The following is a 12,277-nucleotide window of genomic DNA, read 5'->3' as shown; positions in this document are numbered from 1 at the left end:
GGCCTCCAATATCTCTTCGGGTAGATTATGAAATTTCCTTGCTGTGGATCCTAGAGATGTAGCATTCTAGTCATCCCTCAGAGCCTTCTCAAACACTTCTGGGAAGGGGAAATACAAACCCTGCTTCTCTGGCTGTTTGAAAACTTTGCTATTGGAATGCTTAGCATAGCCAGATGATGAAGCTGAGGAGTGGGGAGTCTCCCTCCCCCACCTGTGTTACCCAAATTAGAGAGGTCTGTCCCATTTTAGGTTGGGGGATTAGCAGGGACAGACCTTGTCCTGTGAAAGGATGGTCTATGGGATCTTTCCCACTGATTTATACAGGGATTTTTCCCTTTAGAAGCCAGATTTTGGAGAAGTTTTAACAATTTTATAAAGAACAAAAATAATAAAAAGTACGCACACCGTTTTGGCAAGAAAACACATACACAGAGAGAGTTTCAAGATGCCTAACATTTAGATCAAGATTAAAGATGGATTTGGAATAGCAGAGGTGGTTGTGAAGAGGGTGATATTTACCTCATCTGGAAGAGGTCCAAGGAGGCAGAATTCAATGGCTATGTTGGATGCACTGAAAGAGGCATCATCGGGCACACAGTGCAACTGAACCAAAGGCAGTTCAGAAAACATTGGGCAAGGGGCCTTTGTTTGGGAAGGCTACATGTAGGAAAATTTGGCCTTCTAACAATGATAAGAGGGGCAATCTTCCTGGATAAAGAGGAGTTCCTGTTGTCAGGAGAGAACAATACAGTGGACGATGGCTCAGATGAGTTAAAACTGGAGATAGTCCAGTTTGTTTATTAGATTTTGGATAGACTTGATGAATTTATAACTCAGGGTATTCCAATTCAGAGTAAGGTTTGATGATTCTTCAATAGTTGGACAGGAAGGGCGTGATTGGATCAGCTAAGGAAGAAAGGACTCAGGGAAGCTGATTGTGATAAGATTGAGTAGCATTTGGATATGGTTTGTGGCTAGAGAACAGGTGTGTCTTTTCCAGGGCTGGGCTTTTGTTATCCTGATGACAACAGTCAAAGCTGCAAGGAAGGCATTGCTAGCTGCTATGCATATTGATTGTGAAGGGAAAACCATGTTGAGGCAAAGTTCCTCTCCTGGTATCAAAGTCCAGAATCAAGATTTGGCATCCATTCTTAGTCTGCGCTGTCTATGACACCAATAGAAAAGGCTGGTAGGGCACTGTTTAGAAACAACACGCCCCTGTCTTGCCATGGGTTTAAGTGCCAGCACCTGGTCAGTGAGAACAGCATTTACTTTGCTTAACAGCCTCTGAAAGTGCTCAGCCTGGAAAAGACAATTCAATTGATCTCACCATTAGCCCTCCTCCATATCATAATCTAGTTTGTTCCAAGAGGATCAGATATAGACTGCATCATCCCCTTTCCTTTCTCTCAGGGAGCTTCAGAGCTGTCTCCTGGCTGTCTTGGATTGACTCCCCTGGGGCATCTCTGATACCCCTGAAGAGCTGTCCTCCCCATTGCTATCCTCTTCTAACTCTCTGCAATGCCGTGATTTTCCTCTTTCCTGGAGCTATAGTGCCTTCAGTCCTCACTCACAGAAAAGCCCTCCCCTAAGTCCAATTTTAAGGGGATGGCAGGCCTGCAGCTGCTGCCCAAAGCCCCTCCATGGGTCCAGGGTGAATGCAGGGATTGAGGAGGTGCCTATCTGACCACCAATCCCCCCCCAAGAGCTGTTTACCTCCCCACCTCCCCGGTGTAACCATGTATGGGTAGAGATGCCCCAGTATGAGCAGAGATGCCCCAGAGGCTTTCTTCTTATCCACCTCTATGAATAAACAGAGGCGCCAAGAAGCCGCCACTGCTCTTTGTTGTTTTCTCTCTTTAAAATCCTCTCTGTGGTTTGTTTTTGTTTTGAACTAAGCCCATGAAGCTCCTGTTTATGTCAGTGTGGCTACTATACTGGTGAGGCCAGGCCTTCAATCGCCCAGGTGGCCCTGCAACAGTTTGCAGAAGCTCTGCTTCCATGATCAGGGCATGACCTAAATCTTTCTGGATGACACAGCCCCCACCCCAAGTGGAAAATAGTTCATTTTTCTGCAGTAGATATTAGGCCATATTTCCCAATCCTCCATCTTTGTGAGTAAGGTCACTGATATATTTCTGATATTACAGTGTATTTATGCAAACAGATTGAGAGTTTGAGTATGAGCCAATTTGCACAGGTTTGGAACTGCCATGCTGGATCTGTACCTATTCAGCTGACGTTCAAAACCTCTTTCTTTTCAACAAGAAAGATCAGAAAAAGAAATAACGTTCAAAGGCAGATGGCCGGATTTTTTTCAGTAAAGCATAATTTGCAAGTCTGCCCAAACTACCAAATCTCAGTAAAAAATTGCCTTGCTTGCTCTGAAGTTCTCAGAAGGTGAACGGCGAAAATGGCCCAGGATCCACTTCTCCTTTGCCTCTCTGCCACCCCACCTCTATTCAGCCCAGAAAGAAAGCCCCACCTATGGCAGCCTGCCTGTCCCAAAGCTACATGGCACCCAGCCTCTTTTCTTTCACTCTCTCCCTAAGACTGACATTGCCTTGGTGCTGCTGAATAGTTGAATGGGAAGAGTTCAGTGCCAGGTCTGCACTTTCCCAGACATCGGCCAGCTGCTGCATTTCATTATCTGGAGAGGGAGGTGTGAGAGCTATGCAGCCAAGCTATTTCCAAACCAAGCAGTGGGATGGAAGCAATCCAGCCTGGTCAACATTTCTCAGTAATGTTTTTTTAGAGGGGGGGAGGGTACCATCTGGAATCCAGAACCACTCAAAGCTGCAATGGGCAGGTGCAGAAGCCCCTTATCTGCCCCCTGCTTTGTATATTGCTGAAGCAGTTAATCCTGATCAGCAAGATGACCTTGGCACAAGTGGCTAGTATCATGCATAGCCATTGTTTTCCATAAGCAAAACTGCCAAAACCCAGGAGGAGACAAAGGTAGGAGGTGGGACTTTGAGTGAAAACAAAATAAACAATGAAAAACAGCCTTCCCACTGGCTTCTGCACTCAGCCAAGATAGAAAAGGAGCTCCCCACCCTGCTTTAAAAAATCCTCTGAAGTTGCCTGCAAGGCAGCCTAGGTACTTGGCATTACAATGCCTGCAGCTACTATTCATGTTATACTTGGCTGCACCTCATGTCTGATCCATAGTTCAGTAATTCAAAAATCATTATTCCCCCGAGATCCCTGCTTGTGACACATGACCCTAAAGATGATGCAGGCTGATATTCTGGGAACCTGGTAGAGGTACCAAGTTTAGCAGTTTGCTAGATGGCAGACATTGATACAGGTAGGATTCTGTGTAAAATCAGACCACTTTGAAAAACAGCCACAAAAAAACTAAACTTACCAGTTTATTTTAATGACAGGTTTTTCAGTAAAGCATAATTTGCAAGTCTGCCCAAACTACTTGTGGCTGAAAACATGCAGGCAGTGTCCAGATAAATATTTCATTCTTTAGACAGTGAATGTAATCAGCTAACAGTAAACTCTGAGAAATCTAAAACTATATTTTTTTCAAGAACATGGAAACGTCTTAAATATTGACCAAGTTAGTTTAAATGTTTGGGATTTTTTCCCAGTGTAATACAGGTTGGATAGCACAGAGGAATTCAGAGAGCTAACTGTAATGTGCTGGTAAGCTCATTGTTCTTTTACACCAAGATTAATCTATTTGCACCAATTTGGATCTTTAATGCAGAAGTGGTTTGTCAATTACTCTATGGCATTCCTGTATGGATTAATTCATTCAGGCCCTTTCTGCACAGGCGGAATATGGCGACCTGGGGACGGCAAAAACGCCATCCCCAGGCCGCCATTCGCACAGGGGGCGCAGCTGCAGTGCAGCCGCACCGCCCTCGTGCCGCCCGACCGGCGCGAAGCTGGCATTCCCAAACCACGCTTCCTCAGCGTGGTTTTTTGGGAACGCCGGCTTGGAGCCGCTGCCGTGCGAATGGCAGCGGCTTCCAAGCGCCTCCCCCCACACACTGGGAGACTTACCAGTCCCGCGGCCCTCCTGCGCGTCACCGAGGCCTGGGGACATGCCCCCTTTGCCCTGCGACCCTGGAGCTGGCGGCGCCGGAGCAGGGTGGGGGCAGAGTCCCCTGGCCTCGGGCGAGCAGTCTTTGAGGAGGGGGTCCAGCGGGACTGGTAAGTCACCCTGACGACGGCAATACACCTCTGGCGCTTGTCGTCCCAACAGATTACCGGGACCCCGATCCCATCGCTGAACCGGTCCCAGCATCGTCGGGCCGGCGTGGGTTACGCCAACCCAACCCCTTCCACCTCCGTGCAGAAGGGGCCTCAATCATAGTGCAGAATAAATCCAGGCACTATTCCATCAGTGGGTTTTAGGAGTACCTACTTGTGTGCCCTATGTGACTTTATACTTTGAGACAAATGAAAGACAGTTAGAAACCAGAGCTTGGCTAGCAACATTTAAGTTCTGGTTATGCCTGCATTTTAGATCTGACCCCACCAGCTATGTGACCCTAATACTTTCAGAGGATTCCTCTGGCTGTGTTTGAATGGGATATAAATTCAGTAGGTATTTCTTTTGATTCTCTTTTAACATTATCAGTCACAGGCTTTTGAGACATAAAATTGCAGACTCTTAGATATACAAATACAACGTTTCTGCTTTGCAGCCAGGAAAACTTGTTCACCACTAAATTTTGTAATTATCTCGAGGCATGGTCTATAGCTTTGTATTTTTATCACTTAGCCTCTCCACAGTTACAATGTGTTTTTATGCTGGCTAGACAAAATGATGACTCAGGAGAGGGAAACTCCACCCATCAGGCATCTTAACTGATGCTTAAAGCATCCACCCGAGCGCACCTGACTGCTACTGACTGGGAAATAAATGCAGAAACACTGGATTGCTGTGAAAAAGTGTGTGTGTGGGGGGGGGGGGGAGGGTAGTTTAACTTATTTGTTTGGATTGACTCCCACACCACAACTGAGAATCCCAGCAAAATACCAAAAAGCCCATTTACACACCAATTCACAGCAGCCTATATCAAATTCCACTGTATATATGAAATGTTGGAATGGCTTTCTTCCTCTGCTTGAAATTTAGGAAGGAGGCTTTAGGAAGGACGACTGAGAATTTAATCTATACTGGGTGATGGGAGCGAGGGGAGTTGTAAACTAGATGCAAATCTCTGTTTCCAAACCATTAGAAAAAAACTATTGCACAGAGTCACTAATATGACTGGCTTTTATTCAAATTTTAAACAATCTATTTCAAGTTTATAAAATGACATAAGACTTAAAGCTACACTTTTTGTTTGTTTGCCCACCCTAAACTTTGCCCAGAAGCCTGGAAAGATAAAGTAGGAGTCATTTATTCTTCCTGTTTCAGTGCTCTCACATAATGTGTGAGTCCTTCCTGTATGAGATGGTAACAAGAAACTGTAAACTAGCTTCTAAGAAGTGGCCATGTCATTTATACACCCAGTTGAATTGAATGGCATTTAACTGAACATAAACTCCATTTCCAGTTTTTCTTTCTTTCTTTTTGTTCAGTTCTCAATCAGATTTTTAAAAAGCTGCCTTCATTTTGACACACATTGTAGCATTATTGGCCCCAGTTTCATTCCAGAAACACCCTTTGCTTTGCATTTGCTTCAAGCAATGAGCTCCTATAGCTGAAATGTACCCTCTTGTAGTCAAACAATCAGATTTCTATCACCAATTAATTTGAAAGAGAGAGAGAAGCTGCTGGCATCTGTCATCATGTTACTTAAAAAAATATTTAAATTGCTTTGTTCTTACTAGCCTCAATACAATAGTCGTTTTCTGCTATTTTAGGAAGAGCTGTGGGAAAGGGACAGGAAAATACAGGAAAAGTAAGAGATGGTTTCTGCTACAAGCATAAAAGAACACAAATGTTAAGGTGCAATGAAGATAAACAGGCTAAAGATCACAGGCAAATAAAATTTCATACCATGTTTTCACAGAACAGAATGTGAACTTTTGCAGCATGTATCAAAAAGATGTTGTCCCCATACTAAGATTAGCTGATTATAATCTCCACTGTCAACCAGAGGAGTACTGGGAGAAAATGGTTGCTGGGGCTCAGCCTTCTCCAGCGCCCTCCTGTGCCCCACTTACCACCACCAGGACTGCAAGGGGTGGGGGGGCACTGGAGCAGGCTGGACCCTGGGTGCCTGCCGTTGACCCACCAGGAGCCTGCCTTGGACCTGTTGCTGGGCACCCCTTGGGCCTGGGCTGAGGCCATCTGGCATTTCCCCAGACTGCAATAAGGTACCGGGGGAGACACCCCGGCCATCACTAGCCCCCGCAGCTGTGGGGACTGGCAATGGCTGGGGCACCTCCCCCGGGGCCTTGCCATGGCCTGGGAAAATGCCAGATGGCCATAAACTGTGGTGTTTCCCCAGAGGCCAGGAGTGGGGCCACGTTCTCCAGGGCCCAGGTAGGGACAGGAATTTTCCCAGAATTTCAGCCCACAGAGATCAATTCTTCTGGAGAAAATGGCAGCTTCAAATGGTGGCATCTATGTCATCACATCCTTGCTGAGCTTTCTTACTCCCAAACTCTACCTTCTTCAGGTTCTACTCCCAAATCTCCAGGAATTTCTCTATCTGGAGTTGGTAACCCTACAATATTAGTTTTAATATGGTTCACTTTCCATTTCAGCCCAAATCCATTCTAAAAAGTCTAAGCTTAAGGAGCTCTGGTTTAGCTGAAAGGATTTCCCTTCCTTTAACTATCAAGGATTCCCAATCTGGGGAGCAACCTAATCACCTACAATGGATCTGCTGACAAAAAACATGGAAGGAATATTGAGACTCCATACAGAGATGGGATATAAATCTAAAATAAAATTAAAAGTTAATAAAATTCATTGAGAGAAATAATGCAACTTGTGGACTGTAGAACTCAAGCAGTCAAAATAACATGAAGTGAAAATTAAAGGCACAAGGAATCAAGGAATACATCAATCAAGGAATAAACTATAGAAGGAAATCAAGGAACAAACTATAGCAGTATGGTGCCAGAGAAGAAATGCCCCTACAAGAGTACCAACAATTCAAAATAAACAAAATAAATGTTTATCTCATCAACCTGATTATTTATCATCTCAATTTAAGCTTGACTTGTGATTTGTTGTTTAATGGTCAGGTCAGATTTATCTGTGTTCCACCTGAAGAAAAACAGACATCTAATTACTTCCCCAGATCATTAGAGAATGCAACAAAAACTGACCTGATATCTGCAGCATAAAGTATAATGCCTGCCCTTATCTATCATCGCAGCATATATTTTGAAAGAATGGGCTAACATACATCACCAAATCTTAGTACCATGAACTATCAAGGATGTTCTGGTGTTGTACAGAGCATAGGTGTAACATGAGGTTAATCACATGTATTCTTGATTCAGATAAGACATTTTGCTTGCTTTGCAACCCTATCCAAAGGGGGGGGGAGGCTGAAAGGGCTTGAGGGAATGGTGCAGCCTTGTGCTGGCACATTTGTCCTCCCCGAAGCACTTACCCCAGCAGGGAGAGCAGGGTGGCTGCACATCCTGCAGCATCTCCAGAAGTTTGGGCCACAGTGGGGCTGTGCTAGCATCCTGCTTAAACACCAGCATGTGGGGCAGACCAGCCCATTCCTGGGGGTAGAGCTGACATTAGTCAGCTCCCTCCCACGGTTTAGGGCCGGTTGCACAGTGCACTGGCCCTCAGACGTAGGCCGTCCATTTGGTGGTGCATATTCTTTAAATGCTATGGGGCTTTCCAGTGGTGGGGGAGTTTCATGGCTTTCCTAAGCTCCCTGTACTGCTGGAAAATCCAATTGGAGGCTGTGGGGTGACTCTGCAGTGTCCAGTTGCTTTCAGGTTTGGATGGGGCTGCCCAAGATAAAATGGGGCCATTCAATACATGCAGCATCCTTGAGCTTGTTTGGAAGTTCTAGCAGGGGAGTGCAGCTATCGTATAATCTTGATCAAAGAAAAGTACACTCCTATCTGTGACGGTTGTCCTCTTTCACCAAGCTGCAGCTTTGGGAGGAATGCACATGGAGTGGTGAGGGAGATAGGGGACACCCATCTAGCCAGCCAGATCAGCCGAATCAACCCTGGTGATCAACGGGGTGACAGATTACACAGCCAGATCTCACTCACATTCTTGTGCTATCTCTGAAACTGTTGCTAAATACCTGTATTATGTCATTAAACTGCGGCCATGATTGTACCACTCTGCGATCACTATTAATCTATTTGCCCAATTTCTTTTTCTGTTTTATTATCAATTGTACTGCTTATTATGCCAATAAAAGGTTTTTGACATGACTACATGCAGCATCCCAAAAATTCAACAGCAGTGTTGTTTTCTCAAAAAACAACATTGCTGATATAAGAGTAACGATGCTGACTCTTTTTCTGCCACAGTTCATTTATTGTAAAATAAACATTGCTGTGTAATTCAAAGAGTATTCAGCTTAGTTTTTCCTCCTAAAAGGTTCTTTGCTGCATTATTAAACAAGCACTATAGCATTCGAAGCAAGAAATGCTTCAGGTAAATAAGTTCAATGTTAAATTAGAATAGCTGAGGTCATAAACATTTTCAACACAGAGACAGATACAGTGGCTTGACAGATCACACAAAATCTACCTGACATAACAGGAATACAGGTTTCCGGAGGACACAGTTTCACACAGATAAGTCCTTCAAGTGTCCTTTGATGAGGGAGAAACTTTCGTTCAGTGGAAACAACTTTTGCTTGTATTTTTCTCCAATGATATTTTCACTACAAAAATATTTGCTATTCTATGTACATCTCCCTCACAAGCAAACTGAAACAGAAATCAATGTAAAGATGTTGAAATTATAAGTGATATGAATTGTATTGAGTCAATTGTATTTGAAACGAAGCAAAGCTTAAACCACATGGGGGTTTTTTTCCAATAGAAATTAGCAATCAGATTTAAAGGATAGCTCTTGTTGATACATGTCCAGACTAGTAGCAACTGCTATGTATGATGGAGGAAGTAATTCCAAGCCAGGCTTTTTTAAAGTCTATTTGGCACCTATAGTTTTGATTCTTGCTCTAACCTGGGTGGAAATTATTATTAAGAGCTGTGATATTGCAATTAAGCCAAATTATGTTTTACCCAATTGTGAATGATTTTTCATATGCCAATGAAACCCTCCACGCAATAGCTACTTTACTGGATCTGCTGCTGCTGGGACACAGGAGGAGCCAGTGGACAATATGCACAAGCCTCTAAATTCACAGGACATAGCTATTGCACAGAGAAAGGAGTAAAGGTCTCACAATCCACTTTAGGCATAGTGGAAAAGCAGTGGAAAAGAAGAACTTCAGAATAAGGCTTTTTAAAAATACCCTCTCTTCTTTAACTTAGTATGTTTTAGAAATGTACGTCTAGTCTGTGATAAAGTCCTAAGACACCACAGTAAACCATAGGCCGTTTCCACACGGCCACCATGCGCCCCCACGCCGCCAAGAGTTCTGCCGGCGTGGGGGCGCAAACTGAAACATTCTACTTAAGCGTCTGAGTCAGGGTAACCAGAGGAGCCCATGGGAGAGAGCTCCATGCACGGAGCCGCCTCTCCTCCAGCTACTCCACGTGTCACCGTGAAGTAGCCTGCTGGCTGTGGGAGAGCCCACGCCCAGGCTGCCCTCCGACTGGAGGTCGTGGGACAGTGTGGTGAGGGCTTCCACAACCAACAAGCGGCTGGCTGTCGTGAGAGTAAAGCGGAGCGAGAGACAACGTCTTCCAATGACCTTGGTTAGCACCGCGCAGCCGGGAAGACGCTTACTCCCTAACAACATCCCTTTAAGGGGTTGTTGTTTAGAAACTGACAGCGCCGCCCTGGGGGGAAGGAAAAACACCTGATCAGGTCGTGTTCGCTGCTGCGTTGCTTAATGGCGCCCTGAGCTTCCTTGACCTGGGGGCGGCGTTTTTACCGCCCCCAGGCCTTCGGTTTTGGGCCGTGCGGAAACGGCCATAGTTTATCATGTCCCAGTGACTTGTGATATGTACTGGCTAGCACTAAACCAGCATGTCAAACTAGGCTTTGCAATTGGTTTACCATTCCATGCTGTGTTCCCTGTGCAGTATTCTGCCTTGAGGCAGGACAGCACCTTTTGGAGACCAGGCCGTGGGCTGCCACTTTCAAATGTTGGGTGTGCCTCTGTTTCCATTCTAACCCGCACAGTCTGGTCCAATGTGTGATGCATGAACTCCAGACTTCTGACTGGTGGCTACTAATCAAGGCTAAGATCTCCTCACTGGGCCTTTCCTGGGACTCCTTACTCATACTCATTGCCAACAAGATTTATCTTCAACTTAAAAACAAATTATTTGAGCAGGAATATCATTATCTTCTCAGCAAGACACACTACTTCATGGCCGGTTCTCAAACATCCCTCAGCACGAGAAACACTGCTCTTTCTGCCCTTCTTATATTGATTCCCAATCACATCTTGCTCTTCTGCCAGAAATACAACAGCTTTAGGTCTGACTTCTCTGCCTTAACCTCGGTTGGGTTCTTGGATCTTTCCATCAACGCAAAGATTACTCTTTTGCTCAACAATCCTGAGGCTGAAATAACTGAAACCATAGGCACATTTTTATGTGTTTTGAACTAGGTATCCTTGGCTTCTACTCTCATTACCTTTACTGTTTTTTACTGGATTTACTTTTCTAATCTGTCCCTTTGTTTCATATGCCAAATAAATGTCTCTGAATTTAAAAAATTGGTTGACCAACTACAGTTTGCACAGATTGCGGTTTGGGAACTCTCTTAGTGTTAGGCAACATCATTAAAGCCCACATGTTAACTAGCATAGGGGAATGCTGTTGATGAACTCTTGTTGTCTTGTTGCCTAGTGTGCAAGTAAGGAAAAGTAGAGTAGACAATTGCCAATCCAGCCTTTGGACTAGGCATGTTTACCCAAACACTGGCAAATCCACTGGGAAACTATTTAGGACACCTGCGCAAATGTAATAAAATTTAGAGTTTAAATTTAATTACTTGCCATTCAAATTTAATAGTTAATAAAACGTCAGCCTAACCCACAATATTGTCTGTTGTTTGTATTTGGGTGTGTGCTTGCAATTATGGTTTGTTGTTTGAATTCAAAAGCCATAATTTGTTGAACAGTATTGTCCTTCATGATCATTTGGCAACAAAGATGGAGATTGAAAGATAGTTTCCCTTCTGGGAGGAGAACAGGCAGAAATAAAGAAACAAGCTATGTATGAACTGGGATTTTGTTACCATCATTTGGTAAACTAAATCACAATTTACCACAGTGTCCGAGTGCAATCAATACACGTTAGAAAAAAATAAAAATGTCATAACATTTCAGTTATATAAAGCTTCTTTATAAAAACTCAGGCTACTAGCTTATGCAGCCTTGTAATATCTAGTCTGACTGGCAACAGTTTACAACAGAAGGTATTTTCCAGTCCTGCTATCTAAAGTCCCTTAAATGTAGATGTCAGCAGCTGATCCTGAGACTTGAAACTACAAAGCAGAGACTTGACCAGTGAGTGAGTTATGGTTTTGAGTTTCTGACTTTTTTAAATCATTTTTTCTCATTTGCATAGCTAAGCTAAATTTTAGGGAAGAATAAATACCTCTGTTTCCTCAGTACAGTTCTCTTTGCTAACAGACTATTTCTTTCTGTCAACTTCATTTTGTTTTCACAAAATTTAAAAAAGCAGTCTCCTACAAATCTACACATTTCCTGGGAATCAAAATGGTTTATGACAGAGAAGGTAAAGCAAACTCTTGACTCACCATGTTGTTTCAGATGAAGTCAAGTTTTTAAAAAACCCTTCAGGTCTGACTGCTTTCCACTTCACTAAATGCCACAGTGAATGCCTAACCTTTCTAGAAAAGCACCAAACAATGTTAAAGACAAGGTCGCTGGTATAACATTTTCAGCACTAAGTGTTAATGAGTCAAGACACAAGGCTGCAATAGCACAATACAAGGAAACCGAAAAATAACATGAAAGGATGTGAATTATTTGACAAACACCTTTTATCAAGGGTGGGGCACACTGATTTCCTCAAGCAATTCACAGTAATCTGTATAATGAGATTAGAAAGATCTTCTGTTTGATGAAGGAATCTCTTCAGTTGTATCTGTCTACCAGAGATTGAACACCTGAATGCATTGTTTGAGAGAGAGCTCTCTAGCCTCTTCTAACTTACTTTAGCGTAAAAACTAATACCTTTAGGAAGCATTTTA

This window comes from Sphaerodactylus townsendi, linkage group LG06, assembly GCF_021028975.2.
Source record: "Sphaerodactylus townsendi isolate TG3544 linkage group LG06, MPM_Stown_v2.3, whole genome shotgun sequence".
Classification (NCBI taxonomy): domain Eukaryota; kingdom Metazoa; phylum Chordata; class Lepidosauria; order Squamata; family Sphaerodactylidae; genus Sphaerodactylus; species Sphaerodactylus townsendi.
Note: the sequence above shows the minus strand (reverse complement) of the source record.